The sequence below is a fragment of the Rousettus aegyptiacus genome, unplaced genomic scaffold (assembly GCF_014176215.1).
Source record: "Rousettus aegyptiacus isolate mRouAeg1 unplaced genomic scaffold, mRouAeg1.p scaffold_m13_p_10, whole genome shotgun sequence".
NCBI classification, from domain to species: Eukaryota; Metazoa; Chordata; class Mammalia; order Chiroptera; family Pteropodidae; genus Rousettus; species Rousettus aegyptiacus.
This window is the reverse complement of record NW_023416285.1, coordinates 29,516,756-29,534,151: the sequence shown is the minus strand read 5'-3', so window position 1 is coordinate 29,534,151 and position 17,396 is coordinate 29,516,756. Positions and strand designations below refer to the sequence as shown.

Sequence of the window (17,396 nt, the reverse complement as noted above, 5' to 3'; positions counted from 1 at the left end):
AAGGAATTTAAAAGTACTGACCTGCTTAAAGTTTTCAAACATTCTTTTAAATGATCCTACTTAACGAAATGGAGATCTTTAAGAATTAAATGGAAATATAAACTTGTTTTAAAAATATACTTAACTTTAAAAAAGGAAAGTAGCAAGTTATTTCTTGTTACAAGAAAGCATTACCTAATTAAAACTTCGTAGGTCTGTGATAAATGAGCTAATGTATACTGTTCAAGTGACCGTAATAGTGTAACTAGAGCAATCAGTGAAATAGTACTTCTCAAACTAGTATCTATGCAAATCACCTAGGGATTTATTCAAAATGCAGATTTTTAATAATCTAGGGTGTAGCCTGAGATTTTACCGTTCTTAAAAACTCCCAGGTGATATAAATTATTCTGCTCAGAGGACCTCTGTGAGTAGCAAAGCACTCAAGAGCTCACCTCATGGCCTACAGGATACCTCTGTCCCTGCACCCATCTTTCCTTTGTTCTTTCTTTTAACCAGTTTAATATAGTAAAAACACAGGATTAGGCCATTGGAGTAGAGAGAGAAATCCAGGTTTGATTTCTGGCTCGATTCCCATATGTATGATATGGTGCACTTACTTTTCCTAGTTTCTTCAGTGCTAAACCAGGCATAATAGTAGATGTCCTTTCTCACAGGGTTATTGTGTGGTTCAGATGTCATAATGTATGTGGAAGGGCACTGTCAGCTACAGTGCTGTATAAATGTAAGTTTATAAACTAACCAGACATTAACAGGCCACAGTGTGAAACAAATCTGTAAGAATAATAACATAGGTAATATTTATGGAATACTTATTATGTACCAGGTTCTGTGCCTGTTAACACACACGCAGGGAGATTAAGTTACTATCCCAAGAACACAAAGCTAATAAATGTCAGAAATAGAATTTGAACCCATGCAGTTAACTTCAGAGTATGCATTGAATGGAGTTGTATATTGTCTCTTAATTTAGAAAGTAGGAGAGTAGGATGTTTTATATTTCTACTTTCAATGCCATTTGAATCTAATTTTGACTCATTTCTCCCTCTATTTGTTTTGCTCTTTCAGAAGCCAAGATTCAGGGTTGTAGGAAACATTTCTACCTACCCAGAGGGAACTCAGAATATTCAGGAGAAAAGTGCTGGAGACCCCCATTTGTATTACCCTAATTTAAGCAAACTTCAATATGAAAGTAACAGAACATGTTCTCTGAATTAACAGAGCACAGCAGGCTGGAACAGACTTGAGGTCAGAGTTCTTAATATTTTTGGTGCCACAAACTATTTTTGCAGTCTAGTGAAACCATAGACTCATCTTAGAATAATGTTTTTAAATGTATAAAATAAAATTCATAGCATCATAAAAGAAAACATTTTGAAATAGTCTCAAATATTAAAGAAAAATATTTTTGGCATAGGAATATATGCATTTTATTAACACAGTAAGATCAAATGATGGGTCTAGTAAAGACCAAAATTTTGAAATAGTGATGAACATAAATATTTTCAGGCTTCGCAACATTTGTGATAAAAGTATTTTTGATTCCTATTGGTGACATAGGCATAGGTACAGCTAGTTGTTTGTTGCTTCCATTCAATATTACATTCTAATTTTCAGTTAGAGATTAGTAAAAATGAAGATGTAATTTATGTTTTCACATCAAACTTCACACACACCCTGGTTTCTATTCATGAACTATGTGTTAAAACCCTTGGTAGAATCAAGTAGGCTTATTCCTTTGGGAAAGCCTTGAAGGGATTGTGAAATTTAAAATAGAGTTAATTGATATCCATAGCAATAGTGATTTGTCAAGAAAACATTTAATTACCACCAGTATACTTTCTTTAAGAAGGTGTGGAAGTGTGTAATAGGTTTAGGAAATAGTTTTATCCAATATGGTTTCTTTTTTTTTTTTTGATATCTATAAAGCTACCCTATGAAAAATTTACCTAACTAGAATGATTCATTTCCCAAGTATTCTGGGTAACTTAGGTTTTACTATATCACATTTATTACACACCATTACAAATAAGATGTGGTAGAAGAATTGAAAAATGAAAGTAAGAACCAAGGGTGAAATTAAAATATTGCATATTTGAAATTGTTAAAAATAAGTGTTAATAATTATTATTTGAAGTACTGTATGCTGGTCTTTTAAATCATTATCAAATCCCTATTATATAGATGAAGCACTCAAGGTCATAGTTATTCAGTAGGAAAGCCAGAATTTAAACCTAGGCATCCTGACCTCAAAACTCACACTCAACCACTAAGCCCTTTATTTTTTAGCCCTTTGACTATTAGCCAATGTTGATTTGCCCACTAGTACAACAAATACATATCATCTGCCTCAAATATTTATGCATTCCTTACCATTCCATGTAAAATTCCAACCAGTGACTAAAAGGAATTTTCTAAATTCTTTCTTTGCAATAGTATTGCTTATATTCAACCCCACTTTTAAATAAGTGGACTGCCAGTTGGTGCTGGAAAATATTTTGTTTTACAGAAAATTTTGTTGTAATGGAGTTTTGCTTAGAAGAGGAGGAAATCTGCTCATGCCCTTCTCTGTCCTACAAACATACATCTGAAATTAAACCTTTGTTTTATAATGGTGCCACTATATTCTTTATACTGACTGCTATCAAAATAGTATATAAGCAACAATGACATATAAATAAATCCTAGTACGTGAAGTTCTAGATTATCCATGTTTAGTGGAGACAAGTAATGGTGTAACCCTAAATTCATTTCTGTTTGGCACAGAAGTGAATTTTTTAGTTGATCATGCTTTCTGTTTATTTGTATTTACACTAGCAAACTTAACATTTTTTCTCAGTTTTGCTAAGGTTCAAATTAAAAAGAACATGGTCTGGAAGCGTTTTGAAATTTAAGGAGGTAGCCCAGAATTAGCTTAGACTTTAAAATAATATTCACACATCTAGTGTTACACAGAGCCCAATTTATAATTACAAGTAAAGTTGACTTTATTCACTTGACGTATTTAATTTACCATCTGAAAAAAAAGAAAATAGTGTTTTTATATTGCATTTTCAATATGCTAAAAAAGATTATGATTTTATGTATTGAAAGAAATGTTAAAAAAGGCAGGTATAAAATATTGAAAAGATAAGCTAACAGCAATTTCATCCTTAATATATTTAAATCTTAAAAACTTTCTAATTATGGTAGATCAGATTTTCTTGCATGAATTGGCATGAAACATGAGAAAATATAAAAGATCAAGAAAATTAGTATAGAGGTGGCAGTGGTATAACTAATTCAAATAATGAAGGCGTGCCAAAGTCTTAATATTATGTGAGTGTATCAGTGAAGCCACATATAATAGCTTGAGTACAGTAGTTAATTAAAATATGCTTGTGAATAAATATAGTTAACATAGATTAGTACATATCTTTGTTAGTATTTAATATTGCATGTGTGTTTTCAGACCTTTGCAACTTACTCATAGAATTGTATAACTTGCTAAAAACATTGGCTTTAACACAGTGAATGTCATTTTATTAGTTTAATTAAATTGTGAATGCCATAGTTTAGATTTTATATCCAGAATGCATGTTTATGTATTCTGCTTGGAGTAGGTAATTTAGAACTTATGTCAACCAAATGTTATTTGATATTGTTTGCATAAAAATCAAATGAGTTTCTGTATGTTACTAGTTCAGAAGCTCCTTTTTATGATCAAAACAAGGTAATGTGTTTAGGAAACTACTCTATTTCACGCTAAGAATATCATTTTGACCTTAAATTAAGATTTTTTTTTTTAGTACATAATGACTCATGCACAAATGTTTGAGCAAAAAAATGAAATTTGAATGTTTTCCACATAAAAACTTGTACACATGAATGTTTAGAGTATTATTATTCATAATATCCAAAAGTGGAAACAACCCAAATGTCTTATCAGCTGAGTGGATAAATAAAATATGCCATATCTATATGATGGAATAGTATTAGTTAATAAGAATGAACACAATACTTCTATATGCTACAACATGTATCTTGAAGCTTGAAAATATTATTCTAAGTAAAAAAAGCCTGATACAAAAGCCATATATTATATGATTACATTTATATGAAATGACTGCAATAGGCAAATCCATAGAGACAGGAAGTAGATTACTGATTGATTGCTCAAGGACTAGGGGCTGAGTGAATGGGGATTGAATTCTGAGTTAAAGGGTCTTTTTGGTGGAGGTGATGAAATGTTCTAAAACTAGGTAATTGTAATGGTTATTCAACTCTGAATATACTAAACCTCACTGAATTGTACACTTTAAAAGAGTGAATGCTATGGTATGCGAATTATCTCAATGTACATTAAAACAATGAGAATCAATGTGAAATCAGTCTGGAAACACTACTAAATATTTTCAACATCTCGTAATACTCTTCTGATTATCGATAATAAATGAAATATAGCACCTTTGTAAAATGTGAAAATTTTACAGCCAGGAAGAGGTTTTTCCTTCATTTCAAACAATGCAGTTTAATTTGGTTTTACTATAATAATAAGCATTTGTTGTATATTAGTCTTAAATTTGGCAGTATTTTCATCAATATTGTTTGCTTAATAAAGCAGTGATTAAAAATTTTAAACAACATATTTCATTGAAAATAAAAGTTGATAATTATGGCTACAAATAGGAGAATTCACTGATTTTGGCATTCTCTAAATATAAAAATTTTTTTTTAAATTTCAAATGAAATCAAGTAGGCTGAAAATCAGGGGTACTTATCCACATAAGGATTAGGGTGAAGTACTGTCAAAACTAAAACACTTTAGTAAAAAGTTTCATGTCTTTCATTCAAGGGAAACAATTCAGGGACTAGGAGTCTGGTGCCTCATAGTGAGTGGAGCACTGTTCCTGAGAGGTTTGGGGAAGGAGTGAGTTTCTTGGAGCATTACAAGCAGTGACACAAAAGACATGATTGGCTAAGAAGTCCCGTCTCCTAAGGTAAGGTGAGCTATCAAGATAGCTGGGTTAGAGCCTTGTGATTGGTGTAGGTTAGGTTTCCTTGACAGGTGTTTCTTGTGAGTGCAGGCTGACCTCTGTGCCATGGGCCAGGCCATTGAGGTGGCCTCCTTTTTGTGAGTCCCAACATATGAATTAACTTTATCAGTACTTAACTGAAAATAAGGAGTTCAAATTAAAATTACTTCCAAACAGTAATTATAATCTTTCTTGCTTCAATAACTATACAAAAGATCTAAAGTAAACGGTATAATTTAAGCCAGAAATGATTATTTTACCAATACTGAATTTGATTGTTTAAATATATCTATGTGAGAATTCTTTAGTAAAGTTGTGATGATAAATTTAAAATTCTTTTGCCAAAGAATTTTTGTTTTGTTTATTTTTTAATAAAGTTTATTGGGGTAATATTGGTTAATACAATTATATAATTTTCAGGTGTACATTATTATTTGACATCTTTATATTCTATTGTGTGTTTACCACCCAAAGTCCAGTCAGTTGCTAAAGAATTTTAAGTTAGGAGTGATTATGGAATGTTGTACATAGTGATTCTAAAGGATCAGGTCTACATAGTATCAAAGAGATTTAATGGAGCCACTATGTGAGGCTTTTAGTTTTAATACATACTATCTAGTGTCTGTTGATTTTTTTTTATTGTACATAACTAAAAGAATGAACCTTACTAAGAAACATTCCACTACATCTAAAAAAAAAATACTTAAAGAATTTTGCTCATTTGATGTTGAAGAAGTATGACAATTTCAGAGCTATCCCATCATCAAAGCATAGTAAATCTCAAAAGTTAATAAGTAGTAATGAGATTGAGCTTTACCATATATACCTGGTAAGAGAACAGTATAACAGAGTCCCATTCATACAAAACAACAACAACAACAACAACAAAAACCTCAAGAGCTCTGGATGCTACAATGCCTGAAATTTAACTCTCCAAGACTTTTTTTTTTTACAAAAAAAATCCACAAGAATTAAGATATTCACAGATTTATGTGAATTTAGATTTCCTTGTTTTCCTTCTTTCTGTTCTCACTAATGGAGAGAAGAGGAAAATTACTCTGGAGCGTTTTAGGGTAGGGCTAAATGTCTACCACTGACTTGGATTGGGTGCTAATTAGGGACAGAAGGCAAAGTAAGAGGGACATTGCAGACTCGATGGGGAGGTGTGCAGAAGTGAGAAGGAAAATTTCAGTGGTAAACATAAACTTTCTTCAGAGAACTGGGAATGAGGAGGAAACCCTTTTTTCTTCCTCCTCTGTGCTCAAGCACTCCAAGGTTTCCTACCCTAGAAAACAGAATGGGGCTACCACCATTGTTGCTCAGTTTTATGTAACTTAATTGCCTTTGTTATACTTGCCAGCTTGAAATCTAGTCACTGTAACATTGTTCACATATAACAGCACGTTCTGCCTTTTAAAAAGCCTCCTTATTTATAAACAGTTTTAGAAAACATCATTTATAATGTGGGACTGCTTTGATGCAGGTTGAGGCAAGACCAGGAGACTCATGTAGTGTGTCAATTGATGATATTTAGATCTGACTAAGCTAAGAAGAGCTCTTTCAGGTTTAGGCTGAAGAAATTAATGTAATAATCGGTTGACAGAATCACTCCCATTCTCCTAAATGTTCATTAAAATATTTTTGGATGCCAATTATGTGCCAGACACTGAGCTAGATGCTGAAGATACCTAAAGACCCAAATGTCACCCTTAAGAAAGACTTAATTGAGGAGACCATGAAGGATCAGAAAATTACACTGTGTGTTTGATGGCATAAATACATGCACAGAGTAATACTAATGTACCTAATTCAGCTGGGAGTGATAAGGGAAAGTTTCACTGTAGAAGAGAGTTGTCTTTAAACAAATGAAGGAAAAAAGAGACCTAGCTGGAAAAAGAAAAGGGAAGAATGCTTCCAGATAGAGGGAACAACATAAAGTTTCAAAGAAGTTGACCTGGTATGTTTCCAAAGTACTTTGGCTGCAGTGTGTGTGTGTGTGTGTGTGTGTGTGTGTGTGTGTGTGTGAGAGAGAGAGAGAGAGAGAGAGAGAGAGAGAGACAGAGAGAGAGAGATTGAGAGAGAGCGTGAGAGAGAGAGAGACAGACAGAGAGGCGGGGTGGGGGTGGAGTGGGCGTTGTTACTGGTGGGAGAAGAGAAAGAATTTGAAGGCCTTACCATGCCATGTTAGTTCAGATTTTATTATGCAGGGTATAAGATGGGGGCATGGAATTTTTAGCAGAAAAAGGTTTTAATCAGATTTTAATTACATAAAAATAACTATGATAGCAATATGGAAGATGTAAGGAAAGTATTGTTGGGTGGAGACTAGAGGCAAAGAGACCATGTGAGATGCTATTGAAAAAATCTAGATGGGGTACGATTCTGAGGACGACCTAAAATAGTTGCAATTGTACTGAGGACCCATAGTACAGGAGGTAAATTTAAATTAAAAGTAAAGTTTATATGGTAAATGTAGAAAAATGTAAACTAATAAAATTAATATCTGCTACTTGATTTTTATTTTTTACAAATTGGTTCTGGAAACAAATATAAAACTACTATAGTTTAGGTTTTTAAAATTTGGCACGTGTTTACTATGCTGTGGTCCATATGTAATGATCCATTTTCTTTACTAGAACCTTTAGGAAACCTTTGTCATTCTCCCATTGATGTAATTTGGCTTTCATGTTTTCAGAAAAAAAATCATTTATTATTTACTTCTGTTCTCATTTGCCTAAGAGAAAGTGCTATTACATGGTGCCAACAAGATCATGAACCTAAAAACACTCAGGCTCTGCAAACACACAGCAGTACTTAGTCGAAGTGGGAATCATGGTTATCTGGACTATGCTTATATTAATTATTATATAGATTAATGAAATAAATCACAAAATGTAAAAAATCTGGTAAAGGATTAAAAGATTCTAGTTTGAGAAACACCGATATAGAGATTTGTCACATACCTAAAGTCTAATTTGTTGTTTGATGTTGTGACTCGAGTAGAGTTAAATGCTAGGCAGAGAGGACAGACAAATAAACAGGATTATAAAGGGAAAATAAAGAAGGAAAAAGCTTAGATACATTTTAAGGTTCATTCCTCTTCCGGAACTCAGAACATAATTTCTAATAGAAAAGTAGTCGTATCTTTAGGTCATCCCGCAAAGGGCTATTGTCTAAATCCAAACTCTCTGTATGTGTGTTAGGTTCCTATGTGAAAATGCTTAACAGAGTTTCAAATTGACATAGCAGGAATGATTTACTCCTCTGCCCATCAGAATGAGGCATCCAACCTTTCTGTTTTGTTAGCAGGAATTTCTAGTTTCATGCAACAATACTTACTTCCTATGCCTTCGGGCAAATAAGCAAAGCAGGAAGAATTGGATTTAGGGTAAAATCATATTGAGTTGTTTGAGGAAAGCTTTAGAAAGTTGGAGGTTGGTGGCCAGGGAATCTGTGCATTTAAGCTTCGATGTCATTGTGTGATTAGGTTGGCCCTTAGACCCCATTTTCTTCAGGGACAGATTGGTTCACCCACATTCCTCTCCCCTGCCACTATCAATTGCTTCCAAATAGGAACTAGCAAATTTTCTTTTCTATCCTGCTCACTATGGAAAAGTACAGTCTCACAGGATTTTTTTTCCTTATACTTTTGTTCCTAAAGCAAGTATGCACTCTAAATTTTCATAAGTTTTTATTTTTTCTTATAGGACTTTAGTATTTATATATGATTTTAAGCAAGCAGCTGAGAGTGTGAAGGTTGCAGGAGAGTAGCTAAAGTGATAAAGAATTGAAGAACTCCATTTGATCCTGGTTTCCTTTCTGTCACCACTCCCAAACCCCCACTATACAAAATTAGATTTAATAGAAAATATCGCAAGATTCAACTTTAAAGGGAAATTAGAAATGGTTACTTTAATAGTTTCCTTGATGTAACAAATAAGTACAAAATTTAGTAGCTTAGAACAACAGTTAATTTCAGAGATTTGGAGCTCAAAGTCTGAAATGGGACTCACTATAAAATCAAGGTATAAACACGATTGTTTCTGAAGATTGTAAGGCAGAATCTGTCTTTTTGTCATTTCCAGCTACTAGAGGCCAACAGCATTCCTTGGGCCATGACCCTCTTCCATCTTCAAAGCCAGTCGAGTCTTCCTCATGTCATAGCACTCTGACATACTCTTCTGCCTCCTCCTCTCACTTGTAAGGACCTCTATATTAGGGCCTACACGAATATTCCAGCAACCTTAATTCCGTCCACAACCTCAATGTAACAACATATTCACAGGTCCCAGGGAGTGGAATGTGAACATTTTCGGTAGGGGCGGGAGAGGGGGTTACATTTTTCAGGCTACTCGGCTATTTGTAATCCATTGAGTACTGGAGTTTAAGAGTAACTTCTTCCCTCCATTGATTCCCACTTTATTCATCCAAAATATATTTTACCACCTATTCCAAATATCAAGTGTCAAAATGGTATAGAAAATTCAAATATACAAGGCTTAGAGATTTGTCAGATTTTGGCACTGAAGACATAATTTCAGCAAGGTGGTGTTGACATAATTTCAATTTAAGTACGTTGGGAAGTGAATGAAAGTGAAAAAAATGGAAAGCTTGGTCATGATAGGAAACTAGGAGATAGGGTATTAGCTTAGAGGAACTCAGAGTCAAAGGAAGATTTTTTTCAGAATGGGATTTGAGTTTATTTATAGTCTAGAGGAAATCATGAAAGAGATAGAGAACAGAGGGATTAATGGAGCAGGTTTCTTCACAAGATGTGATTGTAGGTAAAAAATAGAGTACATATGACCCTTGAACAATACAGATGTTAGAGGCCCCGTCCTGCTGCCGTGATGTTGAAAATTCACATAAAACTTTTAACTCCTCCAAAACTTAGTTGTTCCTTAATATCTGTGGGGGATGGGTTCGAGGACCCTGCAGATACCAAAATCTACAGATACTCAAGCCCCTGTATAAAATGGCTTAGATCAATGCATACATTTGGCTCAGGGACTCCCAACTGCAGATAGAAAGTACAAGTATTTCTTGGAAAAAATATGCATATAAATGGGCCTGTGCTTTTCAAACTTGTGTTGTTTAAGAGTCATCTTTATTTGACTCTGAACAAGATAACCCTATCTGACACTAGGGAAGAGGATTAGAATGGGCAAAAAATGAAGATAAATTTTAGGTGGGAGGAGGCAGGAATTTTACCATTATTACTCAATGTTCTCAACTTTCTTAGTAAAATAGCAAGGAGGTCTATGTGATAATGAGCTGGGCATGAGAAAAGTAGGTAAAGTTTGGAATTGCTGAGGGAAACTGAAAAACAAACCAAAACAAAAAGAGACTTTGTGTAAGTAGATCATAAATTTGTAAGGGCAATTTTTCATGTGGTTGTGTGATTTTTATTCCCTCAGCCTTTAGAACTGTGTGTGTGTGTGTGTGTGTGTGTGTGTGTGTGTGTGTGTGTCCATAATGCCCATAAGATTTGTTAATAGAGGCTTACATTGCTAATCAATGTGTGAATATGTATATAAAATCAGTGCTTTTAGAAAATGGTACACTGTAGTACATTATATTTATTGGTGCTTTTTTCCCCCCTCTGATTTTACTTTTGTTAGCATTTCTTTGATGCAGAGTTTACTTCCAGGCCATAAGTTTGTTTGTTTTGTTCTGGGCCATAAGTGTTTTTTTCTTCAGTTTCTTCTAGTATATCTTTTTTTCCTATGCAAACTCCTCTTCTGGTTTAGAAACAATCTGCTCTTTTTCAGTAAGGATCTTCTCAGGGTGGCAGAGAGAGGTCATGTAGGATTTAAGCCACCCATGAGCTCGTAAATTCTGTGCCTCATCTTGGGAGCTGTGTTCACCTGGATGTGCTCAATGACCAGAGAATCTACATCTAAATCCTTAAGTTCATCATTACTTTCAGCATTTTTTAGCATGTGCAGCAAAAATTCAGCACTCTTTTTGAGTCACCGACTCTGTGTCTAGCCCCACTGTTTGGCCTGGGCACACCTACCAACTCCTCCATTGTAACGACAGAATGGCCCATATTGCTTCTGTAAAGTAATATCCTTCAGATGTCAGACAAGCATACCCTAGATGGCCTGGGCAGTTTCATGAATGTTCTTAAAATGAGCACGAAGATTTGAACCTCCTAATTGACATGATTTTGTGGGGTTTTCTGGGTCAAGAGAATCATGAACCATTTTCAGAGGTCACCTCAGGCTGCTTATGGGAAGAATTATTTGTGCATTATTTTAGTGTAATTCATGACTTCTCTCAAAAATTAATATTCCTGCCTCAAGAAATGCAAATGACAATAAAAATTTGTATTAAACAATTAAGAAACAGAAGGTGTGCAGAAAGAAATGATAGGCATTTTGAATTTAATCGAGATTCACTCAGCAGGTATTTATGGAGTACTACTATGCATCAGGCTCTAAACTTGGCTTGTGGATAAAACTTAAATGATTTTCATACTTCATTTTTTTCCCCGGAAGTCCTTAACTCTGTAAAACTAAGCTGCTCGAGTCAGAGGCTGCAGCCTTGCCCACTCAGATTCTTTGATCCCTTTCCTTCCATTTCCAGTTCTGTGGGTATCCCTAGTGTTCACAAAACACAGTCTAAAAAAAAATCAACGGTCTACTGAATATTAATACTGAAGCCTCATTATGAGTAATAGTCATATGTAAAACAAATAATATGAAATATATTCGGGAAACATAAGGAGAGGCACTCAGAGAATCTGACCTAATAGACATGGGATAAAGACATGAGAGTTTCAGTTGCCTGACATCTCAGTAGATGTCAGCAATGTGCTTAGGGCTGCCCAAAGAACTTCTATTCACTTTTGCTCTCCCTGAAAGATGGAAATGTGCTGTCCAGAACCAAGCAGTTGCCTTTTTCTCAGTGGTCAGGCCACAGTAGATTATTTTTTAATCGACATACAATATATTGCACATATTTAAAGTATACATTTTCACAATTTGACATACATATATAGCCATGAAATTATCACCAAAATCAAGATAATGAATGTATGCATAACCACAAATGTCCTTATACTCTTTTATAAACCTTTTTTTCTTGTTCCTGCCACTCCTCGCTCCCCTCATCTACTGGAAATCACATCTGTTTCCTGTCACTATAGATTAGTTTGCATTTTGTAAAATATTGTTTATATCGAATCATACAGCATGCTCTCTTGTTTAGCTTTTTTCGGTCAGCATAATTTTGATATTTATCAATACTGTGTGTCTCAATAGTTCATTTTTTTTTCTTGCTTAGTAGTATTCCATATATGGATATGTCTATTTACTTATCAGAACATTTGGGTTGCTTTTATTTTTTGTCTATAACAAACACAGCTTCTGTAAATATTCTTGTACAAGTGCTTATATGGACATACGCTTTCATTTCTCTTGGGTAAATAGCTAAGAGTGGAATGGCTGGATCATATGGTAGATATATGTTTTTTATGTTTTTTTAAGAAAATGAAAAACTGTTTTCCCAAGTGGTTTGTACTATTTTACATTCCTACAAGCTGTGTAAGAGAGTTCCAGTTCCTCCTGACTTGTTATGATCTGTCATTTCAATCTTAGCCATTTAATAGGTATGTAGTGGTATCTCATTGTTATTTTTAATTTGCACTTCCTCAGTGACTAATGATCAGCATCTTTTCATGTATTGCTTTGCCATCCGTATATCTTCTTTGAAGAAATCTCTCTATGTATTTTTGCCCATTGTTTATTTGGTTCCTTTTGTCAGTATTTATTTACAGGTAACACAGGTTAAATATGTACAGCAGCCTTAAAATTTTTTTTAAGTAATAAAGTCAAAACAAGGTAACATACAGGGAGGAGGAATATGAAAAACACATGAAGGACTTTAGTTTGTGAGGTGGTGGAATTTAAGGATTGGTTATATAAATCTAAGTATTAAAATTTTTTTTAAAAGTAATTACCTAGCAGAACCACCTCAGCTCATATTGGCTAGTCGCTAAGTCTCTTCCAAAAGTAAGAGCGCAGGCAGTAGTATGCTATAGCTGGCTTATGCTGCCTTATGAGTGCCAATGTTAAATTTTTCAGGAAGTTTGCAGGCTGACTGTTAAACACAGCCATTATTAAATATTAATTATATAACCTTACGATTATATTAAAATCCAATATGTAAGACTCAATAATAAATACTCAAAATTCACTTTTTGATCATTTTACTACATTTTACTATTATCTGTGTTTTTGTGGTTATTTCTATGGTATCCACACGGTGGGAGTATTATAGTTTTATCGTATACACTTCTTCAGTTCTTCCTCGAGTGATGTCTTGCAGCTTGTTATGGGACATAGTGGGAGTATTTACCTCAGAGAAACACCACAGTTAGAACCTTTTTTTTTTTTTCCTGGTGAGCTAGTTGTCAGACATTCGCCACTATACCAGTAACAACAAGGCCCTTCCGATTGCACTGACCTAGTGTCCATGGTGAATAATTGGAAGTTTCAGTTAAATGGAGAATTCTCCTTCGTGAAACACTTAATACCTCAAAAACAGACAAATATTTTTGCTACAGAATAAAGCTCACAACAGTTTTCCTTGCTGCTCAGGTTTTTTCTTACTTCCAGGTTCCCTAAGATTGAGAATGCCAAAGTATAATGGATAAGGGAGGATGCTGACACATTATTTCTGTGGTCCCAAGTAAAAAATACATAAAATATTTTATTTCTAGTAGAACTAGAAGGGCTGTAAAATACAACAACAAAAAAAAACGTATAACCAAAATTCATTTTAGAAGAGGGGAAACTAGATTAAAATGAGAGAGGCCTTCAATAGAATGCTGAAATGTTAATCAATTTTGTTTAATTTATAGAATGATTGTCAAATATAATGATGAATATCTTTTTAAATGTACATTATAAAATTTAAGGTGTAATATATATTTGAATGTCCAAAGCAGTAAAAATAGTGAAAGAAAAAGATTACTTCAATACATTTCTGGTGACCAGAAAATATATTTACCTAAAGAGGTCAGTCAGAAGAGGAAGCTGATTTTGGAAATTAAGACAAGGGTTAGGGAGAAAATAGTAATTTATTTGTTTTTAATTGTGGAGATGTTCAGCATGCAGTTCTCTATTACATTTATTAGTTTTACTTCTTTGGGCCTTCAAATAGACATTACACCTTAAATTTTATAATGTAGATTAAAATAGATATTCAGCATTCTGTTGAAAGTGTACAGGGTGACTGGCATGTAAATAGGAAGTAGAATCAGACACATTAAATGTATTATCCAAGTTGACAGGACCAGTAATTATAAGTCCTGTGACTCTAATGTCAACATTCTTTTCATTACACTGTGATGTCTCTTACCAACTCTTATTTGGTCCATTACTATAGATTCCTAGAGGGTTTCTTTGCCTGTACTCTTACTTCTCTAGTCTACCTTGCATATCACTGTCAAACAAAATACAGCTTTTATTAAAAGGTACCATAATAAAGAAGTTTTCAGTAGTTTCCTATTATATAGAGAATAAAAACCAGAACTTTATCTCTGCTTTTATACATGAACTCTCTAATGAAACTGGGCTCCCCATGCCCTTTGAACATACTTTTAACTTTCCTGAGACTATAACTTTTCACTTAGCAGTATTTTAATTTCCTGAGTATTGCAGGGGACCTGGATATTTATTATATATAAGTAATATATATATATTTAACAAATACATTATTATATTTATTTATAGTTTATTTATAGACTAAACATATGTACAACTACTACCTTGTGTGTTTTGATAAAGAGGATAAAGGGAGCATTCAGTACAATTTTTGACATTAAAAATGAGTCCTCTGCTGTTCCACTTCTAGTAATGAAGAACTAGGTGATTTTAATCATGCTTCTGCTAAGAACAACTAGAAAAGCTGGGCCAAAGCCAAAAACAAAACAAAAAAAAAAACAAAACATTAAAACGCATTGGAGAGCTACCAGATTTATGAGGGTTACAGGGCCAATGTTAGGGGAGAGAGAGGGATGGGTTGGTGAGATGGTCCTGGCATTTGGGTTCCTCATCTGCTGCAGGCATCTATCTCTTCTAAAAGCAACTGAGAAGGTGAACAACATTCTGCAAGCTCACAGATCTGGGGTAGGGGATGGTAGAGAAACTGTGAGTTTAGGGCTCACCAAGAAAGATAAACACCTCAGTCATTCAGTTGAGATCCTGAAGGGGCTCTGCCCCAGGTAGGAGTCAGAGTGTATTGAAAATAGATCAGAACTGGCAGGGACTGAATCATCTCAGGCTTTAACTGCATTGTAGGGATCTGAATCTGCTAATGGCCCTAGTTTAGCTGTTTAGTAAAAGGGGGGAAAAAAATCTTCTCTACAGGAAAGTAAAGCTACCTAGAGCCTCAAAATACCTCTACAATATTTTCTATACAATACCTAGTACACAAAAAATAATCAGGTATGTGAGAAGATATGACAAAACCAGAGAAGCAACAGACTGTAGAAACAGAACCTACAGGGATTATGAGATGAAGACTTTAAAACACTATGATTAATATGCTCAGGAATTTAAAATATAGGAGTAAGAATGTTTATAGTGAATGGAAACACAAAGAACCAAAGGGAAATTATATTATTGAAAGACATAAGTTAAAAATCCAATGGATAGACTTAATAGCCAATTATACAGAGCTGAGGACAAAATTAGATATTGGAAGCAGCTCAGAAGACAGATTTACAGAAAGACAAAAGAATGAAAGAGTGTAAAAAAAAGTGGAAGAAACATATGGTATAGGGTAAAAAATAAAAGAGACTAATAGAAGTATAATTCAGATTCAGGAGAGGAGTGAGAATGTAAAAGTGATACTTGAAAAGATGTCTAAAATAAGCAAAAGGCTTTATGCTTCAGACTCCAGAAGCATAAACCTTAAGCAAGAAAACACCAAAATCACACAGTAAAACTGTTGAAAACCAAAGACAAAAAATTTTAAGTGCACAGAAGAAAAAGATACTACCAAATGAATGACAGTAAGACAACTGTTTTGCAACCAAAATAATGCTATTTTCAGAGTACTATAAGAAAATATTGCCAACTTAGAATTCATATTCAAGTTATATAACTTTCTAAAGTTAAGGCAAAATAAAGATATTTTCAAACACACAAACTGAGACTTTGTTATCAGCATTTTTGCATTAGAAGAAAGAGTGGCCTTTAAGCAGAGAAAAATGGAAGCTGTCAGATTCTGGAAGGAATGAAGAACAATGAAAAGGAGGAATATATGGATAAATCTCAATGTTAACTTTACAAAACAATGCTAGTATACTGTGGTGTAAAAAACATAGATTTAAATCCTAACAATAAAAAATTAAGAGGCAAGCGTAAATAAAGTTGAAATAGTCTAAGGTATTCAATTTACACTGTCCCACAAAATGGATAAACTACTAATGTATACTGGGCTTTTAGAAGTCAAGGAAGCACATTGTGATTTCTAGAGTAATTACTAAAAACACACTAAAAGAACATATAATTAAAAAGCTAACAGAAGGATGGAATTAAAAAAAATACTTGATCAATTCCACAGAAAGTAGAGAAAAATAGTGAAGAACAGATGAGATAAAAGACAGCATGGCAGCTTTAAAGCCCCATGTATCAGTAATTATATTAAATGGAAATTGATTATCCCAATTAAAAAACAAAGAATGTCACCTTGGATTTATAAAGATATACATTTAACTTGATTTCAAGAGACATATAAAAATTAGAATGTAGAAAAGCTTGAATAGGCTTATCATACAAAACCTAACAAAAAGATGGTATGGCTATGCTAATATCCAAGTAGATTTTAGGCAAGAGTTTGTAACAGTCCTAACAGGAAGCAAATAACACACTCAGGATCATTTAATAAGTACAGTTTATTTACAAAGGGACTAAGTACAAATGTGTGTGTAGGGTATGAAAATTAGGATAGTTTTGTAACTGAGGACTAACAGCAGGGGAGCTGTAGCACTCTTAAGCCCCAGAGGACTGAAGAGGAAGTTAACCAGGTTCTGGAGATAGAAAGAATTGTGAGTTCACTTTAAGAGAGGCAATGATCTTTGGTCAAGGTACACAGGAGGCTCAAGTTACCTTCTTGAGGAGGGAGCCAGGGGACTAACTATGTTGACCTCACTCTTTTCCACCATGCATTCTCCTCCCATCAGCTATGAAGTCATCATGGGTGGTGTCAAGTCAGTCGTACTTTTACCTGAAACCAAAATCATTAGCCACCCCAGAATTCTTCATCTATGGTCAGGGAGGAATCAAACAAGTAACAAAACATAATCATAAAACCTGCTTTTGATATTTAGTTGGTCATGAGGCCTAGGTTCATAAACATAGTTGT

At 34.0% G+C, this 17,396-nt stretch overlaps 1 protein-coding gene across 4 annotated transcripts in view; it reads left to right on the top strand.

The window, feature by feature from the left end:
* CISD2 (CDGSH iron sulfur domain 2) overlaps positions 1–17,396 on the top strand; it is a 40,565-nt gene that overhangs the window by 1,318 nt on the left and 21,851 nt on the right. For 2 of the 4 annotated variants that reach the window (XR_004953069.1, XR_004953071.1), the window contains exon 2: positions 1,069–4,979. The gene's annotated coding sequence lies outside the window, so the exon portion shown is untranslated. The remainder of the gene's footprint in view (positions 1–1,068; positions 4,980–17,396) is intronic. The other 2 variants (XR_004953070.1, XR_004953072.1) reach the window with 2 other exon arrangements.